Source organism: Ambystoma mexicanum, chromosome 3p (assembly GCF_040938575.1).
Source record: "Ambystoma mexicanum isolate Mex_15411 chromosome 3p, UKY_AmexF1_1, whole genome shotgun sequence".
Taxonomy (NCBI): Eukaryota; Metazoa; Chordata; class Amphibia; order Caudata; family Ambystomatidae; genus Ambystoma; species Ambystoma mexicanum.
In genome coordinates, this window is record NC_090925.1 from 62,431,641 (window position 1) to 62,456,979 (window position 25,339).

Consider the following 25,339-nt stretch of genomic DNA (forward strand, 5'->3'; position numbering starts at 1 on the left):
AAAATGCTTTGATTGTTCCATTTTATTGCTGTAAAGAATGAGATCATGTCTAAATGCAACTTTTATAATACAGAAAATATTTGAAAACAGACGGGTGGTTTATTTTCTATTTACCATTACAATGCCAATGATGTGGGGAGATTTTTAAACAGTGCAATGGTCATTTTAAGACAGATGTGTGTATGTCAGAATCAGTATGAATAATTGTGAGTGACTGTAGTATAACTTGTTGGAGGTACATGAGCCAACGGGAAGAGAGACTCTCTGAACATAGCTCCCTACCGTATATAAGGTAGTGGAAATTACCACAAGACTACCACATATAGCTCTCTGTCGTAAATAAGTCAGTGAGTTTGCCCATGGTGGCGCACCAACACTATCACTGGAAATTGTGGTATCTCTAGAATGCAGGTCTGAGGTCTCTCTAGTGATCACACAAAAAATCTAAGCGAAGATAAGGGATTCTGGACATTGGGGCCACAAATAAAACAAGGGAATTATGCTCACCAAAATACCACCAACCACGTATACCAAATATGCAGGTCTGGGTGCTGAAATAATGCATGTCCATTGTATTATTGTTGCACATGGCCAAATCTGAATACAAAGAGTGATTATTGCTAAGTTATTTTTCGGCGGTAATAAAATACCGTCAGGCCCCAAATCTCCACAAAATACCCTACAGGGTTCTCCTGCAATGCACTGGGACGATCAAAACTCGCAACCAGCAAACTTCACTATCAGTGGCTGTTCAGTGATTCAGCTCCTCGTATTTACCGCAAATGGCTGTCGAGATGGACTTTCCTTGCTTCTGGGGTCCCGCACTCTGTTGAGGATACTCAGGCTCGGTCAGTCCTGCTTCCTGGGAGTCCGGAGGATCTTCCTGAAGCTCTAGGCCAGCTTAAAAGCAACGCACACAATCAGGTGTTCCTCTCCCTTGCTAAACGGTTTCCAGCTGCAACTCTGTGTAGATTCAACCAGCTCCGAGATGGATGTCCAAGTGGCTTACTTTGGAGTTCATTGGTCTCATCAACTCAAGGGGAGAAGTCGTCCTTGCAGTGGCTTCTCGATCGATGCAAACTTGGTGTTTTGGCACTGCAGCAGGGCTTCACCTGACAAACCAATGGTCGGTGAGTTGCAGCAGGCGTCCTGTACACGTTCCTCTTCGGTTCCTTTGTCCAGTGGTCGTCTCTGCCTTCCAAGCCAAAATACTCACCTTTTATTCAGTTCTCTCCCATTAATTCCAGCCTAGCTGTCAGTCACCCAGCAGGGTGGCTGTCCTTGCCGGACAAAGAGAATAAACCTGGTTTGGCGCGCAGAGTAAATCTCAAGAAGGACCTTTCCACAAAGAAATGGCGAAAAAAGAAGACCGGGGTCATTTTGACAAAAATGGCACCCTTGGGTGCTTTACTGCAGCGGCAGCTAAACTAAACAGCTATTCTACCAGATGAAGGATTACAGAGGAGGATGGTTGTGAGGCAAAAAACTCAAATTTAAGACTATGGGGGTCATTGCGAGTTTGGAGTTAGCCATGGTGCTATTAGCGCCATGGCTGCCTCCAAACTCCTGTCCGGGTTCCTTGAATGGGGACTTACCGGGTCATTCCAACCTTGGAGGACTCAGTAAATCCCCATTCAAAATACCCATCCCCATAGGGCACAGTGGGAATGGGGAGGGAGCTAATAACGGGCCCTTTAATAATGGGCCCCTTATTAGCTCCCTGGTCCTTTTTCGGCTCCCGCTAAGGACGGCTGGTTTTACCAGCCGGCCTTAGTGGGACCCGCTAAGGGACCTCGTAATGTGGCGGTAAGGGGTTAACGGCACCGGCATCCTTATAGTTAAAGAAAAAAATGTGTTACCTTCAAAAGAAAGAAGTTAACTAAACAGTTATTCTACCAGATGCAGGATTACAGAGGAGTGTGATCATGAGGGAAACAAAAAAAATGTAAGACTATATACATAAAAAAAGGAAATATTCTCTTTTCCATGCTAATTGATTAAAAACCGTGCACATTAATAAAAGAAAGAAATATGTGGTATGGATTTTATAAACGTAGTAACAATAAATAAATAATGAAGGATGGGAGAGGAGTGACTCTGAAATACAATGCAGTCAGCCCAGCAATATGAATAGAAAGGCGAGGCAGATGCAGGTGGTAAACTAGTAAACCCTTCAGGGAAAGCAGAACACAGGCAACGAAAATCAGCCTGACCCGTTTAACAAGTAATAAAATGTCGGCAGAGCAGTACATAATTTAACAAGCGTTGCAGATGGAGAAGCTCTAAATGTGATTTCTAAATAGTAATAAGAGAACAGGCTGTGAAAATAGCCCGACCGCTTTGGCTTGAAAGACGATGCCAGCAGTAGTCGCAGTCAAAATGGAGTCAGGAAAATGTTATACCCAGTTATCTCAGTAATCGTATAGGTCGCAGTAATGAGGGCGACATTGTAGTATGATTCCATTATGTTTTACTCATTAGTATGTAGAGTATTGTTAGTTTGTGGTTTCTCCACTATATAACCTGTAACTACTTGAGATAAGATGCGCTCTGTGTCAGTTTGGTTCTATGGGACGTCTGGGAGCTTTTTGCATGTAATAAACCTTGCTTTCCCTTGCATAGAGGTGCAGTGGATATTTTGCCTCCTGGATCATTTTTACGAGTCGGTTTCTGTGCCCCCTTACACTCTGCAGTGCCATCTTGGGAGTGAACATTCAGTGACCCTGCAAGCTCCGATGTGTGCCTGGGAGAGTTTGCATTCCACCCCACATATGAGTCTTCAGGTCTGATGTCCCTTCAGGAAGAGGTGGGGTCTGGAGCTGTGCACTGCTCTTCTCAATCCGTAACGGAGCAGTTGAGCTCTGAAGCCGGTTGAGCCGAGCCCTCTACTTTTTTCCATCTCACCACCACCTCAACACCTAGGTCATCACATCGCCCCATGCCACCTGACTCCCTAGACGCCATCCAACCCTCTCCTCCATGCCACCTTGTACAGCTGTACCCCTCCTCTGTGCCCCTCTATGTCCTACCACCCACTGTATATCTATTCTGTTGTGTACCTCTGTAAAGTGCTCAGATGCTTCTCAAATCAATGCGTGTTATTTTATTTTTCACCCAAAATGTTTTGCTGAAAAAAAACGAATTGAAAAATAAGGGCAGATAAGTGGTAGGGGAAGTAGGCGGATAGGTAATAAATAAAAGGGAACGGGGGATTAGGGGGAGTAACCCCCCCCAATAAAAAAATAAACATAAAATGAGTATTTCCGACCCAAATATTTAAAAAACAAAATCCATGACAAGAACAATTGGGGATGAGTAACCATAGAGGCATAAAATAATAATAATGGGTGTTAGAGCAACTCCCCAAAGCCCAATAAAGATGGACGCCACTGATTCCAAATGGTGATCATATTGGTAAAGAACTGATGGATATAGGACTGTTCAAGGCTTAATTAGCTCCTGGGTTTGAATACACTATAGGGTGTAATCGCAGGCCATTCATTTCACGAATATAGAGGCATTGTGATAATAGCAAGGCATCAGGGCCACATCATCACTAGAATCCCAGAAGCTATTAGACCTTAATGCACTTACCACACAAAAACCAACATCAATACAGTACAAAAAGCAGCATGTACTGCACATCATATCATGTAATGACATCAAGTACAGAACACCCGTTGCTGACTCAAGGAAACACGTGCTTGGGTATGTGTGTCCGTGTGCGCTTGTGTGTGTTGTGCATTTAATGTGTGTAATCTTGCTCCCTGTATTTTGAAATCAAAATAAGGACTGCCTGGAATTGCTTCACTTCAGGGGCATTGGGGCATGGCCTAAATACTGGATTGCTCCTTTGTGAGCAAGGTCCAGATTGATTTGAAAATAGTAGACCCCATGTTTATTTTCATAGATGAACTAACCCAACATGGATTGGGGTGCTGTCAAGAGCACCTCATAGTAGTTAAAAGTCTTGGTTCAAGAACAGTTCCTTCCATGTTATACTTATGTGCAGATGACATGCTGAGCGCCATGCATGTCTGTAGTAGGGAATACTAGCTTACTGCAAAGGAACTGAAACGTGGAGGAGCTCAAACAGGTTGAAAGTTCACTCAACACCACAAAGATAAAATATTCTTGCCTTGGGACATAATAACACACAACCTCTAATCCGTCACTGCATATAACAAAACACACACTTATCAACACCATCACAGTACACTAGCACGCTGCATCAGAGGCCTCAGATCCTGGAAAAGGAACACCCTTACCAAATGTCAGCCAATTAGGCTGCTCTATAGATGAAGGGGTTTGATGGTAAATCCTACTGCAGAGCTGACTTCTGGGAGAAGGTTGTAGACAAGATTTTCCATGGTTTTACTCCCTGCTCGATAGAAGTGGACATTGAATAAAATGACAACAGGTCCAACATTGCTGCTGTAATGATGATAGGCAAAATCATTCATGCCTATGCTTGCCCATGAACTCCAGCCTGTGGCTACTCATTCCTCAATCATTGCCAGCCTTCTAACGCCACGATTCATGAGTCACAAACAATCTGCTCCGATTTCAGTCACTCACAGCAGTGCCAATTTGATGGGATTCCACGGTGTAAATGCCACATCTGAATGAGCAGAGCAACAACGCAACTGACTACCATAACATTTACCCCTGGACATTGGCAGGAGCATGTCTTAGACCAACTCAGTGCTAATTGCTATGCAATGTCCGTTCCCGGGCACAATCCATTTAAGAAGGTCACCAGGCCCGGCTCCAGCAGGGTGGCCAGGGGGGCCAGGCCCCCCACAAGAAACTGCTCTGGACCCCCTAGAAAGGCCTCTGGCCAAGAGTTTCTTGGGTACAGTTTTATTTTTGTTCCGTTAATAAACAAAAAGAAAACCGTACACACACTGCAGAGAGCGCGCCCGGTGGTCGCCAGCTTAGTATAGGGTTAATTCGGAGGCATAGAGGCGTGCTATTAGATACCAATGCACCTGATAGCCAGTTAATACCTCTACAGCAGTGCCTGGCAAATGCTTTTCCATGCCTCCACAAAAGCCCAAACTGTTCGTATTGTCAGTGCTTGTTTTGCTTTGGACCCGCTTTCCATCGCTCAGGGGATTTGCTAATCACTTTTCTTTTTTTGTCTTTCGATTGATTGGCAAGGCACCTTGTGGTGCAGAGCTTGCACAATGCCATGTTGATTGAGGCTCTACAGTGCTTCTATCTCAGTACAAGCCCGATTTTTGGTGTAATCAGGCCTGTCAATGTCCTTGGGTGCTTTACAACCACGCAGCCACGTAGTTACTTACCCAGTAGTTATTTTTATTTCGCCCCACACGCACATGGTCACCATATTTTATTTTTACCCACATGCACAGTTTTGTGGGAACACTGCGACATCCCGGCTGCTTTAGACGAGCTCATGATTTAAAAGGGCTCTTAGACTTGTGATGCAGGGTACAGGTGAGCTGAAGAGAGTCTTGCGCTCTGTTTGAAATGTGCAGTCTTTCTTGTGAAAATCTCAGTTGGCTACGTGTATGCATTTGCAATGAGAATTGTAGCAGATTTTGGGTGCAGACGAAATGCACAATTTTGGGGCTTACTGACGTCTTTAAGGTAGCACTTCCGTACTTTGTCAGTCACTGTGATGTGCCAAAAAATAAGTAGCACTAATAGGATAGCTCAGGTGCAATGCGTTTGTCATGGAAGTAAGACAACGCAGAACAACACATACAGCAAAGTTGCTGGATCGCACAGCCCTAGCCCATGTCTGTGCATTGATTGAGCAGTGACATTCTGTCGTTTCTGCACATGCCCTCACTATGCGCAGGCGCGGGCCAAGTGGTGCGGCCAAGCCTAAACACCCATGCTGGCACAATATTGCACTGCATGCAGTCACTTGCCAGCTGCAGTGCCTACACTTTACTTTGGAACTTGGTCGAGGTCGGAGTAGGAGTTGCAGGTAGGTGGAAGAGGCAGAGAGAGGCCAGTCGGCCTTAGCCACGGGGTAGTCAGACGGAAGTCTGATGCTTACTTTTTTTAATTGGCTGGCACTTCTATGAGTATTGAGAAAATGCTTCTCTTCCGATGTCACAGATAATCCAAATTCGAATGAGAACCCATAAGAACAAAATACCTTTTTCCACTGCTCCCAAATGGCACTGGAGGAGTGGAAAAGAGTATTTTGTTTTTATGTGTTCTCATTCGAATTTGGATTATCGGTGACATCGCAAGAGAAGCATTTCGCTTATCCACGTTGCTAAGTTTACTTGATTGAAAGCACACTCTAAATGACATGCAGACTAATAATGGGTAGTTTCAGGCCATTGGCTCTGGATGCCTGGGGCTCAAAGTCCGATGACTGTGATTTGAGTAGGTGAATATAAGAGAAGCTTATCAGCTTCTGTCCGTTTCTCCCACGGCGAACCGCAGAGAAAACTGCACTCTGTCACCTGCGCTCTGCGCGGTATCATAAAATATATGCTGGTTGCTGGAAAAGTCCTGAGCTCATGGAAACCTTTAAGTACTGTCAACGCGCCATGGCTAATGGTCACACAGCTGTACTGACATTGATTAATCCCTCGCTCACTGAGTGAGCCATGGAGGCCTCATCTTGATAATCGCATGATCACCCTTTTCAGTCTCCTCAGCTCCCCCAGTCACCCCTCTCTTACTTCCAGCCTCATTCACTTTTTCGTCCCTGCCTCTCCTTTAGTCTCTTTTTTGGTTGGAAGATATTTCCCCAAACTCTTCATACTCTTAGCAACTGCAGCTTGTCTCTCCCTGCCTCACCCTACTCACTCCCACACGTACCCATGTTTTTTACCTCTTCCTGTAGCCTTACCAGCCCCTCTACACTGTTCTTCCTTCTGCCTATCCCTGCTATCCCTGCAATCCCTGGAAACTTGTTCATCCTGTCATGACACCCCCCCTTGCCCCTTGCCTGTGCCTCTTTCTCCCATTATTCATGTAGGGGGGTGCATGCATACCCAGGGGTGGGGCAGGGGTCCCGGGGTCACACTAGCAGCAGATGCAATACACAATCAATGTTGAAGAAGAGGCATAAGGCCCTAAGATACAAGGGCCCTAGAGGGGTATCTCTTCTATTATAGGAACACACTTCAGTGTGCCCCAAGCCCACTCCTTCCCTCCCCTCACCCCTTGGTCCATGAGCTCCAGCGCTCTTGCATTGTGGGGCATCAGGGCTGTCACAGCCTATCTTCAAAGAGGCCGCCAAGAGAATGGGCAGGAAGGAGGCATGATGGGGAGACATGTGCGAGTACAAGGATGAGCCAGGCAATGGCAAGGATGAGGGGGAAGAACGAGAGAGGGGCAGTTACGAAGAGAAGGATGAATATGGGCAGGAAGATAACAGAAGAAAGAAGCAGCCATAGAGGGGTGGGGTACAGTAGAGCGAATAGGCACTGGGATGCCAAGGATGGAAGGAGAGGCGCAGCACAGACAGAGAAAGCAGAAGGAATAAGCAGGATGTGAGTGTTAGAGCTGAGTGAAATGAATGTGACGGAAGAGAAGGATGGGAGGAGATGGGCAATCAAAAAGCAGAAGGAACAGACAGACAGGGACAGAGGGGAAGGGACAAGTAGGAAGCAACAGATGCTGCAGGAAAGGCAGGAAGAAGGTGGCAGGGAGAGGTAGAACAGAGTAAACCGGGAGCAAGTGAAGGATGAAGGAGGCAGGAAGAAAGCAGAGAACAGGGAGAGAACCAGATTAGTGTAGTACTGGGTTGGGACATACCATATGCCATGGATGCACAAAACATGGATGCGCCTACGTCCCTCGCATGTACGCACACACCCTTAGGTCAAGATGGTGAGTATGGGCGGTGTTTCAGTGCTTCCTGTCGTACGCACTTACTGGAGAGTTTCTGACCAAACAAGTGTGGAAGACTGCCCGGCCAGAGGATGACATGGCTGGGTCTGTTTATAAAGTACTGATCTTCATTAGCTCATGCAGTTTGTGTAACTGTCCATAGTGTCTGTATGGAAACAGAATCTAACCCATGTATTGTATGTGCCAGAGGCTTGGAAGGCTATATAATGTATCTCCTGGATGGGTTAGGCTACTCTCAACACCAACTGGAAATTAGCCCCCCACCAATAACACCTCTGGCCCACCTAGATGATACATTCAGGTGCTGGGCCTGCCCTCAGCGCGTTCCTAACGGAGGCATAGTTACTCAAACTGGATCTGGACAGTGCAGGATCATGATTTGTCTAGTTGGTCATAGGGAGCAGAGCTGGCAATGCTCTTGAGTACTGCATGTGTCTATACACTTCACTAAAGCTAAGGATGCTGTGGGAAAACTGTTGGTGACATCTCCCACCCATTGCTTCAAAGACAAGGTGGCCAGTGTCATGATCACGTGGGTGACAAGTTTGATTACTGTGTGTATGAATGCCCTCAAGAGGCACCTGGAAGAACAGTTGTATCAATATAAGGAGGATCACACAGTGGAGAGACAGCACTGCTAGGGGTACTCATGGCTGCAGCAGATAGGGAGGCCAAAGCAAAGGCTCACAGGTGAAGAGGCAAAGAGGGTGGTCAATGGCTGATCTTCCCCGTCACTGTTCCAACCTTAACAGAAAAATAGAACTGAGAGTCTGGGTATCAGAGCAGCAATCCATGATGGTTCCTTAATACTCAGGGAGTTGAGCTGGTTTACTTTCACTTTGTTTATTACATAGTCCCAATCCAATACAACATTGCTAACTGAAAGCACCTTCAGCTTGAGTTCCAGATCTTAACTTCAACCCATTTAACACATAACGAGACAATGCTACATTGTTTTTTTTTTAAACTGTTTTTATTCACATACAGTAACAAACAAAAGGCATTCACATTGTTTACATAGCATCAATGATTGGCTATGACCAGCAATGAATACACATGTTCACATTGGGAGTGTGATCAATTGTTTTGTGGGGCATTGAGCAGAATTCCCTTTTGCAATGTCGGAGGATCGAGTCTACCTACCATTTTCACTGACAAGAGGAGGAGCTGATTGCATATACATGCTAAATTCCTCAGGATCAATTTGTGGGGGTCCTAAAGCCCAGTGTTGGTTCCAACTTCCAACATTGCCCCTCCTACTCCCCTGGGCCTGCGCTGAATGATTCAGGGTGGGCTGCTACCACATAGTCCTGGTTTGTTTCCGTCCATACTTTCTACTTGTCAATTAGTTTGTCGGAGGGAGCTTAGTTTACTTTCTCCTTCTTCCTCTTGATTTCTTCTCGACTGTTTTCCAGCTGTCTACTTCATTGAGAGCATTGGCTCTTCTTTGGGTCTGATCTCGTTCCTCCCCGTCGTTTGGAGGGAGACCTAGGATGTGTTCCCCTTCTTCACATGATGTAATCCTGTGCTGCCTCCCTTCCCATGTGAAGATCAGTCCAAAAGGGAAGGTCCATGTGTAGCGCACTCGGTTATTCTGCAGGTGTTGCACCACAGGACCCATTTTCTGTCTCTTGAGGAGCATCGATTGCGCTAGGTCTTGATAAAGTTGGACTTCCTGGCCATTGATCCGCAGTGGGCCTGCTTGTCTTGCTTTTTGCAATATTTGTTCCTTTTGGGGGTAGGATGAAAGTGCTGTCAGGACGTCCCGAGGTCGAGCCCCTAGTTCTAACGGTTGTCTGGTGGTCCATCGTTTTATGCATCCCCAGCCCTATCTCTTGATCTGCCCCGATCCCAAAGTAAGAAGACCTCCCTTACTTATCAGTATTAACCAGCTCCCGGTACGGTCATCTTTTGGTGGTCGATTAAAATTGAACCCCGAAAATCGCTTTTGTAGGATATGCAAAAACTCCAATAATTTTGAAATGGTGAGACACATTTTTACCAAATGCCTGAAACTTGGCCTTCTGTACATGATGAGTTCAGGACATCTGGTACACGATTATGAGGCTATCCTAAGAAAGGATTTTTGGGTTTCTGTTTAAATACAATCTCCACACCGATATACATTGCACTGTACCACATTTGGGTAAACATCAAGGCACATTTTGAGTAAAGTATTAGTGTAATAAGGATGATGAGATTTTAGATGGCGTAGTACTTCCTTCTTTTAAGAAATGGTATTATATTATTTGATGAATTTGATGAGTTGAATTGTGAATTTTGTTTTATGAATTTTAGGGATGAATCGGGGTAGATTGATGAATTCTATGTAAATATATGTACTAAGAATGAAAGAATGGAAGATGATTTGTAATTTGTAATTATGTTGAAGAAATGTTTTTGTTTTGTTCTCCTTTCAGATATGCATTTATGTCTATGTCATAGTATGTCCGATCTGTGGATTACCAGCGTTTTGTATAAAATAATGGTTAGATCGCAACAGACTGTAGAACATAATGTTTAGTAATAAAATACGAAAGGTTCTATGAACTAAAACGTAAAATAAATAAATAAATAAATGTTCACATGTACCAAGAACTAAAGCACAACCAAAGAAGGGTTTGTGATGTGCACTTGATCACTGGGCAAGTCCAGAACATATGAATAAAATCAGCATTGTCATGGGCACATCTGGGACAATTCCGTTCCTTTGCTCCTCGGAACAGTGATATCCTGTGGGGGGTCTGGTAAGCTCTGTGTGTGATGTACAGTTGTGTGAGTTTAAATCTAGAGTTCCTGGAGTCCTAGTGTATAGCAGGGCTGTATTCCTCTCCAGATCTGTAAAACTTCTGGCCAGGTCGTCCTCCAATTTTGAGCATACTGCTAAGTTTGATTCACTGAGTTTACTCATAAGATATTTGTAAAATCTAGTAACCATGTGACCACCTTCTGCCACATCATAAGTAGTGTTAAGTACTGGGTTGTGCTCAATGCCTTCTTGAAAGTCAGGCTGCCATGTGTGGCAGAGTCAATGCTGTGAAATCCATTTATTTTATTTCTTGCAAAATATCTCCACACGACTCCATTGTTCTCCCAATGCCTCATGAACTTTTAAATCACGTCCAGCCTGTTCCCAAGGTTCCTAAAACTTGTGCCACTGCCCCCTGCCTAGTGTAGCAATTCTCTGCTGCTGCGGGAGTCGGGCGTCACCGACCCCTAGCACCTGCAGGAGCATTGTGTCTACCAAAATCTCTTTTGCGAGCCAGCTAATGACAAACTGCAGCTGCCCTGCAAAATAATATATCTCAACATGGGGCAGTCTGATCCCACCGTTACTGCAGAGCCGATGCAGAGTCTTCAGTGCAATTCTGCGCCCCCCCGCCCCTAAGAATGCTCTGGCTTCTGAATATAGCTCACTGAAAAACCTCTTGGGTATGTTGCAGGGTATATTAATAAAATGGTATGGCAAGCGAGGGAGCAGCACCATATTTAAAAGGCCAGCTCTGCCCACCATTGACAGGGGCAGACTCCTCCAGAAATATATGGATTTTACTATGTAGTCTAGGTCCCTCTGTGTGTTATTATCATGCAAAGATGTGAATTCACACCACACATTTACTCTGAGGTATTGAAAGGTGTCTGTGTTCAACTGCAGTCCCAGGTCAGGCAGCCGATCCCAGTCCAGACCTGTAAGGTCTACCAACGGGAACAAGCATGACTTTTCATGGGTAATAGGGAGAGTCATGTGAAGCGGTTCATTATATTCAAACTATACTGCAGGTTGACTTCTGGGTGGTTGACAAAGAGCAGCATAGCATCTGCATGCATACAATGAGATCAGGGGCCTGACCCCATCAATCAAGATTCCAGCGTCAGCATACTCTTAGGAACATGATGAGCGGTTAAAAAGCATGAATAAAACACAAAGCTACATTATAAATAACATACAGCAAAAGGAGAGAAAAGCAGCTACAACAAGAAACTGGAACACAGAAACTAGGAAAGGGTAAACAAATATTCTGGGTATTTTGGCTGGATTTTCTGTCGTTAGGATCATCGACAGGAAAGGATTCTTTGGCTTTGAATTTTTGTCTCTGAAATGAGCTAAGTCTAAAGTACAAAGTTGTTTTTTTCATATCGGTGAAACTAACAAACTACTGAACAAACAGTAAGGGGACAAATTGGCACAACATGTGGACAACAAAAACACTCCTAAAAACAGCAATATATGCAAACATAAAAAGCAAAGATCTAAAACTGCTTGTACAAATACCCCAACATCTAGCCAAAACTGTCCAAATGTACCAGGCCCCCTATTTGTGTGAATCGGCCCTCTCTATAACACCTTCCCTCATAGACTAGCAAAATCCAAAGGAACAAGAAGTTTTCTGGACCTATTGTAGAGCAATTCCACTAAGAGTAGCTTGGGGCTCTGATTTGTCTGAACAATCTAGACAAATCAGCCCAAGAGGGCTCTGATTGGCTGAAAGAACCTGGGGAGTAAGCCCAACATTTGGAACCTTCCACCTTAGTCCCCACTGGCCTCACTGCCTCCCTCTTGGACTTAGGGATGCCTCATTCTTGAGGAGAAGCAACCCCCAAAATGTCATTAAGACAGAGACATGATCCTCTGGGTAAAGATGTCCCCTATTTTCACCTTCACTTGAGACCTCAAACTTTCAAGCACATCCCTCTATGCTAGTAACCAGCATGTGCATCCTTATGGTCGCACATTTACTAGTAAGTAAGTAAGTAAACAGTATTGATCAGATTTCGCCATTAACATACATCATTAAACACAGCATTGTAAAAGAAAAAAATTATACAGAATTTAAAATCACTTAAAACACAATGTTAAAAAGGAATTCTCTCCATGTCAGTTTCAATTTAAAACTTTCTTTGAACGTCTTATCAGGGCCTTGCTCACGTAGGTACCCAAGTTAAAAATAAAATCAACGTCTGGGCAGTTCCAAATAAAATATGGTGCCTCTTTACAGTCTCTTATAAGGGCCTTAACAAATCTCTTTACATACCACCTACAAATTAGCTAAAAAATGCTTCAGATCCTCCCTACTTTTGTCCAACACGTACCTTTTTTCGATGGGTCTCCCAGTCCCTGATTGGTGCAGGCATTTAGTGGTAACATATTTAAATGCACTTATAAAATAAAGCACCTCCAGTTGGCCGAGGGTTTACTACACACACTGCCACCCTGCTTGGCATTGAATCTCGGAGCTGGAAACAGATTCAGAGAGCCTAAGGCCTGAACCGCATTCCACTCCTGAATTAAGCCCCTACTAAGTATCCCCTCTTTGAGCCTTGATTTTAGTTCTGTCAGGCTCAGGTCTCTTGCTGCAGTCAGAGAGTCAATCCCTGCTGTCAGTGACTCAATCTCTGCTGTCTGCAGTGTCTTAAAACTGTCCCAAAAATACCTACATTTTAAAGAGTAACCCGAGCCTGCCATCTCTGGTAACAGGAACTAAATGTTGTCATTTTTCTGGGGAACCTGCACAACCTTTGAAAAGAAGGCGCCTCGTCTCAATTTAGCTTGTGTGGCTATTCTTGTGATCCTCAGTTCCAAAAGCAGAGTGCAATTTGGGCTTCCCAATGAAAGACATGTCACCCTTTTCATAATATTATTTTGGGTGACCTCCACCTTCTCAGAGTTAGAACTCCCCCAGATTTCACTGCCATACAATAGCATGTTCCCCACCTTGCACTTATAGACCTCTATCGCCTTACCCAGCATTTACCCACCGAATGTGTGGTATCTAATTAACCCATTTCACCTGGACCTGGCCTTTATACATACTGAGTCCAAATGCCTTCCCCACTTCCCATTAAAGTCAAAGGTCAGGCCAAGGTAACAAAACAAATCCACAACTCTTTTTCTCACCATTGAGATTCCATGAATAATCAACCTTGTTCGTTCTATTACTAAAAAACTAAAATCTTTGTTTTATCCCTATTCAAGGTTAACTTATTAGCCTTAAACTACTCAGCCGCATAGTCAAGACCAGCTTGTAGCCCCGCGGGAATCAGGTCGATCAGAGTTGTGTCATCAACATATAGTGCATCGAAAGGCCTGCCCCCCAAATGGGTTGGGATGGTCCTAAAGCTGTCTAAGATGGCTTACAACTGACACATTATAAAAGATAGCATCACTTCTAATGGCACCTTTCATACAGCCTGAATAAATGCAACTCTGCAATGAATTCCCCAACCTGCAATGGGGTCCCTGCAAGGTGGGCCCCATCTTCCCTATTGTGTCTATCTTAGCTTTTAAATAATACCTACTTATGAGAGGATCTGGTTAAGGGTAAATAATACACATCTGAAATGATCTGCACACTGGTAATGTTCCTGTGCATATAGCTGTGCCTTGCTGGCTCCTTCCACCCATCATGTCATTGATCAAGGGTTATACTAAGATATCTGATTATAAGATCACTTGGGTCCAAACTAAGGTTTTACTGCTTAACAAACTCACTACGCCAACTTTGCAAGATTGTGTGAATCTCACCAGGAAACCCAATGGCCTTGAATACTTGTAAATCCTATTCTCTCATTCCAAACCTGAAACTGTAAACACGAATGCTGGCCAGACCCGAGACTCGATCAGGACCCAGATTGGGAGATGGTTGCCACATTTTCTGATTTTCTGTCTTGGTGCGTTACACTGGAACCGGTCAGGATAACTGTGGCTCCTCAAATCCTCCATACACTGTCCATGCTTTTTTACATTTGATGCCTTTGCTATTCTTTGCATAATTACTTTGACTGTTGTCCATGATCTTACGTCTCAGTGATTAAGATCATTCCTGCGACTCTAGAAAATGAGGCACTTCCTAGCTTTCCATGACTATCCCTCCACCTTCCTTTTAAGGCAAACTAGGCATTGGCATGCTGTGGATCTACACCATAACCACTGCTTGCCACCCAAGGCTGCATTTCCTTTTTCCATGAACCTATACACTAGATACTGCTATTGTTAGGGACGGACTCCCAGGTATGCCAGAGGGATGCTAGGAGTCGGCGTACTCGGAGGGCCTAACTCCCTCCCCAGAATAAACTCAGTCAGATGGTAAGTACACACTGCGGTTTATTACAGCCAAAACCAATAGGTATCGATATAAGAACTCAGAAAGATTCCAGCATGTCACACATTAAATGGCACACAGGCCACTTTTGTCTAGAAAACATATCACTGTTCCGTCATCACTTGGGCCGTTCTCCAAAAACCTATTGCAGCGTCGGATTGGCCGCCAGGACCATAATAACCTATATGGGCACAAATACATATTATTATTCTGCCCGGCCTGTCCTTTCCCCAAAATCTATCTTACTACATTATTGCAGAGCAGTGAGCCTACCATTGTTTCTTACCCGTTGCTCCCCACCGCTAGAGTGCTAATCTGTGATTGTCTAGAGCTGACATCCCCGGGCCTGGGACCCGAAAGGGTTCTCATCTCATTGTGCACCTGTTTAAGTTCTTGTGAGCGATTATGTCTCTGAATTGTAACTTGTGTGTTCAACCTTTGCCTATGAGACCATGTCCCACTTTGTTGCAACATGTTGTTGCACATTTGTTGCAGCCTGCGTCTGACGACCTGGGATCGGCTCTCCTTTCTCACCCCTGATCACTGTCCATTGTCTGCTTCAGCTGTATAATGTGTCCAGAGACCACATATTGAGCTCTGCAGCTCCAAATTATGAGGATTTATTCCCTTTTTCTGCAGCTGGTCCCATTGTCTACGGATTAGAATGTCTCTGTATCTCTTGTCCTTGGCTGTGGGCCTCGTCTCACACGCCTGGCTCCCTGAACAGCCCGAATCCTCTCACCTCATCTCCTGCTCAATAATTTGAGGCCTGCTGTCATTTTTCTAAACCCTATAACGCGGTTTCTACATTGTCCACGCTATGCTATATTCTCCACAGGTACGTCACACTGTCAGATCCTATAGTTGATCCTGCAGTTCAATAGAGTGATTTGCATTGAAGAATCTACAAGATTTTGCTCAGGATCTCTTGTGTCTTGTGGTTTCTGCGTTGCTGGATTTGGCTAATGGCAAAAATAATAAAAGCAATGATAATATGTGTATGTATCTGTCCTCTAACTATAGAACTGTACTCTTGTGTTCTTCATGTATTAAAGTGTGTTTGTGTCCCACAGTGTGGATTGCACGTGTGCTTCATGTCTAGCACTGCTGTCTCGTGGTGTCTCTAATGTCAGCAACATGACTTCTTGGTAATATGTCCAGGCTGTCCACATAGTTGTCTCTGACCATGGATTGCAGCTCTTCATTTACACATGGATAGATCTGTACTGCACCAGGTCGGTATGGCTGACTGAGAGGATACCTCTCAGTGTATGTATCAATCATTGGTGCATTTGGCATTCTTCTGAATAGAATGGGTGATTGTGATGTTTTCTGGCCTTCAATCTTGTCATGAACTTGATCGGAGGGGGGATTGTGGCAATATCCCGACTCCCTCTTCATTCCCCCCTCTGGTTTACCTATCGATCACATACGTATACGACACTCCTTTTGCTCTTGGCTGCCATATGCATGCTTGTTATACCTCTAAGGTATCCATATTCATTCTTATTATCATGGAAGGACCAGTTCATATAACAGCAAAATCCTTTGGGGTTTGCACCACAACCACTTCCCTTCATAGTACTTTGCATTGAATGGGTTTTCCATCTTTATAGCTTCAAGTGAGAACAATTTGCATGTCACAATTCTCTCTCGTATCTTGTTTCTTTTAGCCACAATATCGTTCTTTGCCCCTTCTATGTTCAAATCCATCAGGAATTGCATCTGCATAGCTTCCTCTGCTGTCTTCTTGCACTTTGCCAAGCATATTTGTACCCTGCACATTGATATTGCTGCCAGTACTAGTGCTCCCGTTATCACCTTTAGTCCATCTGACAGTCATGATGGCATCAATGACCATATTTATGCTATCCAGCTCTGGTCCTTTCCAGTCCCCTTTGCTTCTTCCTCCATTTTGGCATTCATCTGGGATAGTTGAAATACTGCTTCTGACAGCGTACCGCTGTCTTCGTCATTGGCAGGTATGAACATGCAATAGGAACTCCCAAATTTGTATGCAAACTTCTCCTTCCATTGATGTCAGCAAATCCAGAACGTATGTATTCTGGAGTGCCACCAACCTCACTGCTTGGAACTCTTCTTTTATTGCTTTGAACCCATTAATTGTGGAGTTTATTGTCACCACAGCTCCCAACAGGTAATTTGTAGCCATTTTGCATTTGTGTATGCTTCTACTGATGGTCGTATTGCTGCGAAGAACCTTTTTGTCCAACTGAACAGTCTGTGTTTGGCCAGAACTTCTCTGATACTTTGAGAAGTAATTTCCTCCTCTCTTCACTCTGCTCAATTCAGCTGGCTCCTCTCTCTTGGCTGTTGGTACCCCTTCCACCGACCTCTTCTTCCTTTCATTAGTGTCCATCTTCGGGAACTCATCGAGCTTCACATCTTTTCGGGGGAACAACCAATGATGGCATATCGTTATGCACCGTTGAGCAAACTCCTCCCCAGTCGCGTGGCAGCTTCGTGTATGCCTTTGATGCACATGCCCAGTAGTGGTCTATAAGTACTGCTGTTCCTGCTTTTATAGCGGCATGTTTTCCTATGCTTCTGCACCCACCATTATTGCCAACTTCAACTTCACCGTTATTCTGATAGCACAGTGCTGGAGTCCTCAGGGGTATTATTGGCATGGGTCCAGCTTCATATTCCACCCATGTCAGTAACTTTGCACTCGCCTCCCATTCTTTCAGCCACTTGTCATTTTCTTCCTGTACCTTGTTTATGGTGATTTTGCTAACGTCAATGCTTTGCTTCCCACCACTCCATCCTCGCATCCATCTTCTGTGTACACTTGGCCATACACACATATCTGTGGTCTCTCCCAGCACCCAGGCTCTCCTCCGGTTTCCTTCACTCTCATCCAGTGACATAGCAATTCCTTCAGGGTGATAGTCTTTTTTTCCCCTTTGTCAGGCCTATCAGTTATGTACTGCCTATCTTCATCTAGATGCCAATAATTTTAATCATGTCGAATTTCTTTATGTAACTATCTTCATACGGGAACGTGGCTCAGGACATCCATCTCAATGTTGCTGTCTTCCTGTGGAATCTCCCTTGAGTAGTCACCATTGAGAAATACATCAAGCATTGTGCTCTTGCTGCTGGTATTCCAGTTGCTATGTACATTCTGAAGGCACTCATGGCATAGGGGATTAGTGAGCAGACATAGCAGCTCTCCCCGGTGGTTTCCTTACCTACCTTTGTCATATGTCATATGGAATAGTGAATGATAGCAAGCATCACAACTAGACACAATTGCAAAGACAGCAATGCCAACTAACCAATCCACTAACAATTTCATCCCTCTGCACACACCCCTCAAACTCTAACCGAACATAACCACAAACCTAAAACACAGCAATCTGCACAAACTTCACTACACTGCAATAACAAAACAAACCACACATAGACTTGCACAACAGCACACAACGGCTACCAACCGTAAAACACCCCAAGCCCAGCCAACAGACCCACCGGGCTGAGGCTGCCAACAGCACATCACTGCTATCTTACACTTCTCCAACTCATTCCCACTAACTCATCCCCCTCCCTCTTTCAGAGCCACCAGAGCGCCAGGGGACCACTCCGGTGGTGATAGTGCACGGTACAAATATCCTTTACCTTAAATACATGTTATTAAACACTAGAGCAGTGTTAGTGAGATACATGTCTATCCCTTTCATGTCTGTGTGACCACTGTGCTTACCTCTCCTTACTGTATCAACAGTGTTCTCCTGTCCACTGACATGGTACTTCTACCTGCTAGGGTTGGGGAATGTTAGTAGAGGATACAGCGGTAGCACTAGCAACAAAAGAGATCTTCCAAAATATAAACACAACATACCTCTATGAACAATCATGAAAAACAATATAGCAATATTTTATTTTATTTCACTCATTTGAACCTGTGCTGATGATCCTCCTCTTGCCTGGAGATATAGATGCCTGCCATAAATGCGTGAAGAAATGTGTTATTATTTTAGTATTGTAAGCAACTTCTAAGCCCCAGGTACCAAATTATAACTGATAGGAAATGTAAACACTTTGTCCCACACTTTCCTTAGGTTTAGGTCGATTTTACCACAAACAAATGGTCGTAATGACCAAAAGTTCTAAAAATGCTACCACCAAAGGATTGAATACCAAAAGTTTGCACGTTTGGTGGTAGCATTGAAGGAGAGTATAATAAAAAAAACGACTGCGGGGGCTGCGTGGGTGTCCCCCGCAACACCCCACTCACTATACTGCGTGGTACGTGTGTTCGCATGAGAAAGGTGCAACTTCAGCCACGGTCGGATCACTCGGATTCCCTTTCTTATTGATGAGTTTCTGTCATGAATCGCCACTTGTGCCCCTTCTGGACCTCATGGTCAATGATGCATCGTACCACAGGGGCAGTGTTCCTTTCAACATTGCCGCCGCAACAATCATGTTACGTTCCAGCGTTTACGCCGGAATAATGGATCTTACAAAAAGGGCACGCCCTCGCGGCGCTCTGCGTCTCAACGCTCCGGTATGAGTCCGCAGCTAGTGTGCCTAGTGAATTCTCCTCGTATTGCTGATTCCTTGTACCCCTTTTCCCTTCATCCCTAGACTTTGTGCAGTTCTCGCATTCCGGACTGCCCTCTCTTCCTTCCTGGTTCCTTACCTTGCTCCACGCCCACGACCGCGTGTAACCCGTGAGCAGCTTCTCCCTTCCTGGTTCTGCGCCTTACTCCTGGACGTTGTCATTCTGTGTTTCCTGGAATTCTGAACTCTTCCTCCTTCTCCTACTACGCTTCACGCTGGATATTGAGGATCACCGACCATACCTGTTCAAATCAAGGACAGTCGGAAATCGGAGAAATGCAGAAAGAAGAAACCACCGCAGGATTGAGTCTTGAGTGTGACAGTTTCTCAGTGTGTCAAGGATAGGGGTATGTTTGGGCCAAATACTCTATAAAGGTAAGGCAGTATACTCCGATGGATCGTGCTCTGAATCTAGTGGGCCTTCTTACAGAGGGGCCAAATTGGTTTGAGAAGGTATTTGGGTGGTGGGCAGCGGGCAACATGAACAATGACCAACAATTACATCAGCTTACTCTATGGAAGTGTGTAGGGAATAAAACAACAAACAGACAGTGTTTCTGCACTCTAAATTGACCATAAATTGGGTCCCTATCTCTGATGCCTGTGAACAAGTAAGCATTGGGTGTCCTCCACTCTGCCGCTTACGCTCAAAGTCCGCTTGTAGCACTTCCAGTTGTTGAAAATTGGCCCTGTCCATCATGTTGCCTTGTGAGGCCGCTACTTTGAAGGGCTTGATGTCTGCAAGGTGGTTCCAGACTTACTAACCCTCTAGTTTGACAGCACGGTCGGTTACCTGTTTACAATGTGCGTGTTCGGACCCAGGGTTATTCCGCAATGCAAATATGGCAAGAGGCAGGGACGTCATTTCACCAAAATGCCAGGAGTAGCGGAAGTGACATCACAGTGCCACACCCCCAAGAGTGACATCACAGGAAGTGATGTCATTTGACCACACCCCACAGGAAGTGATGTCATTAGACCACAACCCACATGAAGTGATGTCATTTGCCCACACCCCCCACAGGAAGTGATGACATTTGGCCACACCCCCACCATGACATCACAGGAAGTGGCCTCATAAAGCATTACCCTCAGTGCACTAAGAAAAAAATAGTTACGATATCAGTGTATTGTGACATTTCATACAAAAATAGATCATCATATGTAGCAGTGTCAAGGTCCATGTTGCCACGTGAAGTGTATGAACCCCAATCCCCTCTTTATGTGGATTTGCCCTGTTATTTCAACAGGACTACAGAGCAAAATCACATTCTGGGGGGACAGGGACGGATAGGCGGGCATGGGGATAGGGGAGGATAAAAGGGGAGAGGGAGATTATTTCACCAGAAAACATGTATGGCATCCTTAGTTTTTAATGATTCTTCTTCTTGTGTTATTTTGGCTGCCAAAAGATTAGTTCAAAATGTGTTCAAGGCATACAGTGCATTACTGAGTGATACAAACTTCAGTACCAAAAGCCTCATCAGTCCTGTCCCCATATTTTACGGGGGAAAAAATCCTGCCTGCATTTTGCATTACTCCCACACTCACCAACACTCTTTATATGCCTAGGTTTCTGTTCCTACATGTTCATTGTCCTCCACACCCCGCACCTCTCCACAATGGTACACATTCCAACAATTAGTACTATTATATAGATTTTGGGATAATGCCCAACAGTTGCTCTTCCTTCACTCTGATCATAAAACTTAAAATGTAGTTTCTTACCAGATTGAGCAGAACAGTGGCTTGACAGACGTGCCGATGCTGCTGTTTCAATGGCATGTGAGGTGAAGATTCTGACTCGAAGGCAGGTTGTTGCTTAGGTGACCGGAAACCAGAGGAGAGGTCTGTGAGTGCTCAATGGCAACAGATCAAGAAAACAGAACTCTGGTAGTGGAGCGGCAGGTGTTTGGCAGAGAAGAGGCTGCAAGTATGGCAGGTGCTGTTTTGAGGTCACAGAATACTGGCTGTGATGCCGATGGTGCCGGGCTGGTTTTAACAGAGGACACTGACTGGGTGTGTCTCATCATTGCTTGGTTGACTACAAATCAAGGACGCTGTGCTGGCATTGTGAAGACAGAACTGTAGCTTTGGGGCAGCTGGTGATTGGCTTAAAGGAAGTTGCTGCTTAAATGGCTCATCATTGCTTCATTGACTGGAAATGAAGAAGAGCCAGGCGGGAATCGGATAGCAAATGTTTTCATGGCACAAAACACCAGCTGTGCTGAAGCTTCTGGCTGACTTGTCAAGAAGATGCTGATGAAGGCTACTCAAAATCTAAGAGACTGGCGGTTGACAGCTGCTTGTGGCTGTGCTACTAGTAGTGCCTGTCTGGCTTCACAGGAAAATGCTCATTGAATGTCTTGCTCTTGCGTAGACTGAAAATCTGTAGGATGCCGGCAGTGTGGCAGATGCTGCCATTTTAAAGACACACATGATGTTTCTGATGTAATGATCCATTGTTGCTTAGCTCACTGGTAAAAAATAGGATGTTGACAAAACTCAACAGCATACCATGCAGTGTTTTGAAGGTAAGACAAACTGGTTGTAGTGCGTGAGCGTTGTATCATGGCTGACTTCATGAGGAGAAGAGGCTGGTAGTGTAGGAGAGTAGCAGATGGTTTTGAAGACTATGTGGTGCTGATTAGGTCTGCGTGACTTGAAAAGAAAGACCTAACTGGAAAATTGAGCTATAATCTAACAGTGTCAAAGAATATGATGGTTCATCTTTTCAGAGGATACCTCCTGTGTCGCATGTCAGCAAATCGGTCAATGGCATCACTCAAATTTACCTCGTCAACCTCCATAGGTTCACATGCCATTACCAACAAATCACTAAGTCTGTTGTCTCCACATCTATTTCGCAAATAGTTTTAACTCTTTTCAAACAGGAGAAGAACCTCTCGTTTGTTGCAGTTGTAATCGGCAATGCAAGAACCAGATCCAACAGGTTTAGGACCTCAGAAAAGTCTCTTGGAGATTCATTGATATAGTACCTGGCAGAGTGAATACCTGTCAGATAAATAGCTCCTTACAGTGTCAAGGCCTGAATGCAATGCAGCAAAATCTACTTGGGGCCCTAGGTAGTGGCGAGCAAGAAAATCTGCAGATGAGTCCTCCAAGAAATGTTTAGCCCTTGGATTGAACATGCCGGCATCCTTGAAGAGCCCCATGTTATCTATAAGACAGGCATCCAACTCTCGTACAAACCTATCCAAGGTGGAGAAAAACACCTCTTGCTTTATCCGTTCAGTCTTTGGCATTCGATCTTCAGAGTGCTCATAATGTCCAGGCCTCTTCCCTACAGTAGTACCAACAAGGTATTCTTTGAGTTTGCTGCTCAATTGGTGCTGCCTTACTGTTAAAGTTCTGCAGTTGTGGTCTTCAACTGTTTCAATACCACATTTTTCTGCCATTTCCGTTGCGTCATTGACGATTTTCACCCAATGGCATTCTTGTCGAAGGTTGACGAAGGGCAGTTCTTGTCACTTGAATTAGGTTAATTGCATCTGGCATATCAAGATTCTTTCTCTGTAGTTCATCAGATAACACACAAATCTTTTTCAGAATTGCTTCCATACTTAACAAAGTTAGCAAAAACTCAAAGCACTGCATATTTCGGAGAACTCCTCTGGCTTCTGAACAAGCCTGCTTGTCACATTTTTGCGATGATTCTATTACACTGAGAGCAACTATAATGGTTTCAAATCGAGCCTGTATTTGTTTAACACACGCGTATCAATAAAACCATCTAGTGCCACAAAGTCTTTCTAATTCTTGTACTGCCAGAACGCTTTCTGTTTCAGCTTTTACAAAGAGTTTGTGTCAAGGAGAACTTTGTGAAAGGAACACATGTACAGCCTGCAAAGTTGAGAAAAAATATTTCACTGTTTGTATGTTAGTGATAGTTTGCACTAACGCAAGGTTTAGACCATGTGCATGACAGTGAATGTAAACTGCCTGTGGAGCAATTTCTTTTATTTTCGCTTGCACTCCATTTAAACAGCCACTCATAACTGAGCCACACAGTTCTTCCAGTCAAAGCCAACATTGCGTACAGTTTTGTCAATGGCTGCAGCTAAACTGGAGGCATCCAACTTGTCCATGTGGTAACATCCCATGGATTTTTCATGAATGTTCCCATCTTGATCTACAAACCGGATCTCAAAGCTCATCTGTTCTTTATGTGAAATGTCTTTGGTTTCATCAGCCAACACTACAAAGTGCTTTGTCACTTTCCTAACGATATTCTGACGTATAAGATTTGCCACAACTGAGATCATGTCATTTTGATACTCAGGGGATGTGTAGTGCCCATATCTTCTAGCCATTTTTACTTTAAGAAGTTCATTATTATCAGACAGCAAACGCAATATTGCTATGAAGTTTCCCTTATTGTGGGAGTCTTTCAATTCGTCTGTGGCTCGGAAAGCAAGTCCTTGACGACCCAAAATACATACAACCTTTAGTAACTGCAGCACATGTTGACAATTCTCTTCAATCTCTTGGTCCCCAACCTTTTCTAGCATTGAAACAATTGAGTGGTGAGGGCCTGTAGTCTGTTGTACACGCTTAAAGTCTGCCCAAGCAACAACCAAAGACTTATGCTTATCAGAATCTGAGTGCATCTTTAAAGAACAATGTGTCTTTTCCCATTTAGCGAAGCCAATGTCAACAAATGGAACATTGCCACGTGCACGCCCCCCTCCTCCAGAATTAGAACCAAAATGTCTGCATGCAAAACAGTATACTTTATCTTTCAGAACGGAATACTCCACCCAAGGATATGTTTTGTAGTCTCCGTTAAACTTACGGGAACCAGTTACAGGGTATGTAGGAGGTTTTGGCTGTACAGGGTCACTGCATGGATTTGGTGACAGATCAGTCACCACACTGTCATCTGCAACCAAGAGCTGCCTGTGCTCTCCCCGAGGAGTGAAATGTCGGGAGAGCAAGCACAAGTATTTATCTGTCAGGGTAATACTTTACATTTGAGAGATTAACAGTTGCAACCTGTTCAAACTCTGCCCCTAAGAAAAAGGAAACCTGTGGTTCCCAAAAAACTGAAGTGAAGCATGCGTTCAGTGTCATACAGTTTGAAGTTAATTTTGTGGTATTCTCTGATTAAATGGAAGAGAAACAGCCATCTTTTGTGTTGAAACAACTAGGACAAGGCTGCAATGCATAAATAGATAAGGACTAACAGATCAGATCATTAACATATGCTGTACATTTTCAATATGTTGCTTCACGTTCATTTACCTCTCACAGCGGTCACAGATAAGGCTGGATGTCAGCTGCTCAATGGTGGTACTGCTTGCTGGCGTTGAGAACACAGAAAGGAAGGAACTCCCACACGAAGATGCAGGTCTGAAAATAATAACAAAATATCAGAAAGATTCATTTGTGCAACACCAGACCATATTCATTTTTAATAGAGTTTTAGAGTTCTGGGGTGCACGCATCATGCAGAGACAAACTGGACCACAGAGGCTTTGCACATGACAGACCTAGAGACTGACTTCAGGCCCGGCATCGATTCATCATTAACCTTCTGTGACTCAGAGGGACGCATGTTATGCACCATTGCCTTAGGATCTCTAGGAACTAGCTCTGTAGGCCGCAGCAGGGCCAGGCAGAGTGTGTGGCTCAGGCAAGCAGCAGTTTACATAATGTCGTATCACAATGTAAAATCCTAGTTAAATGCATTGCAAAATGTATAGGCTGCAGGCCACAAATGACTTGAATTTCATCTGCCTGTGGTTAATTTAAGCAGTTTAATTCGCATAAGCTGT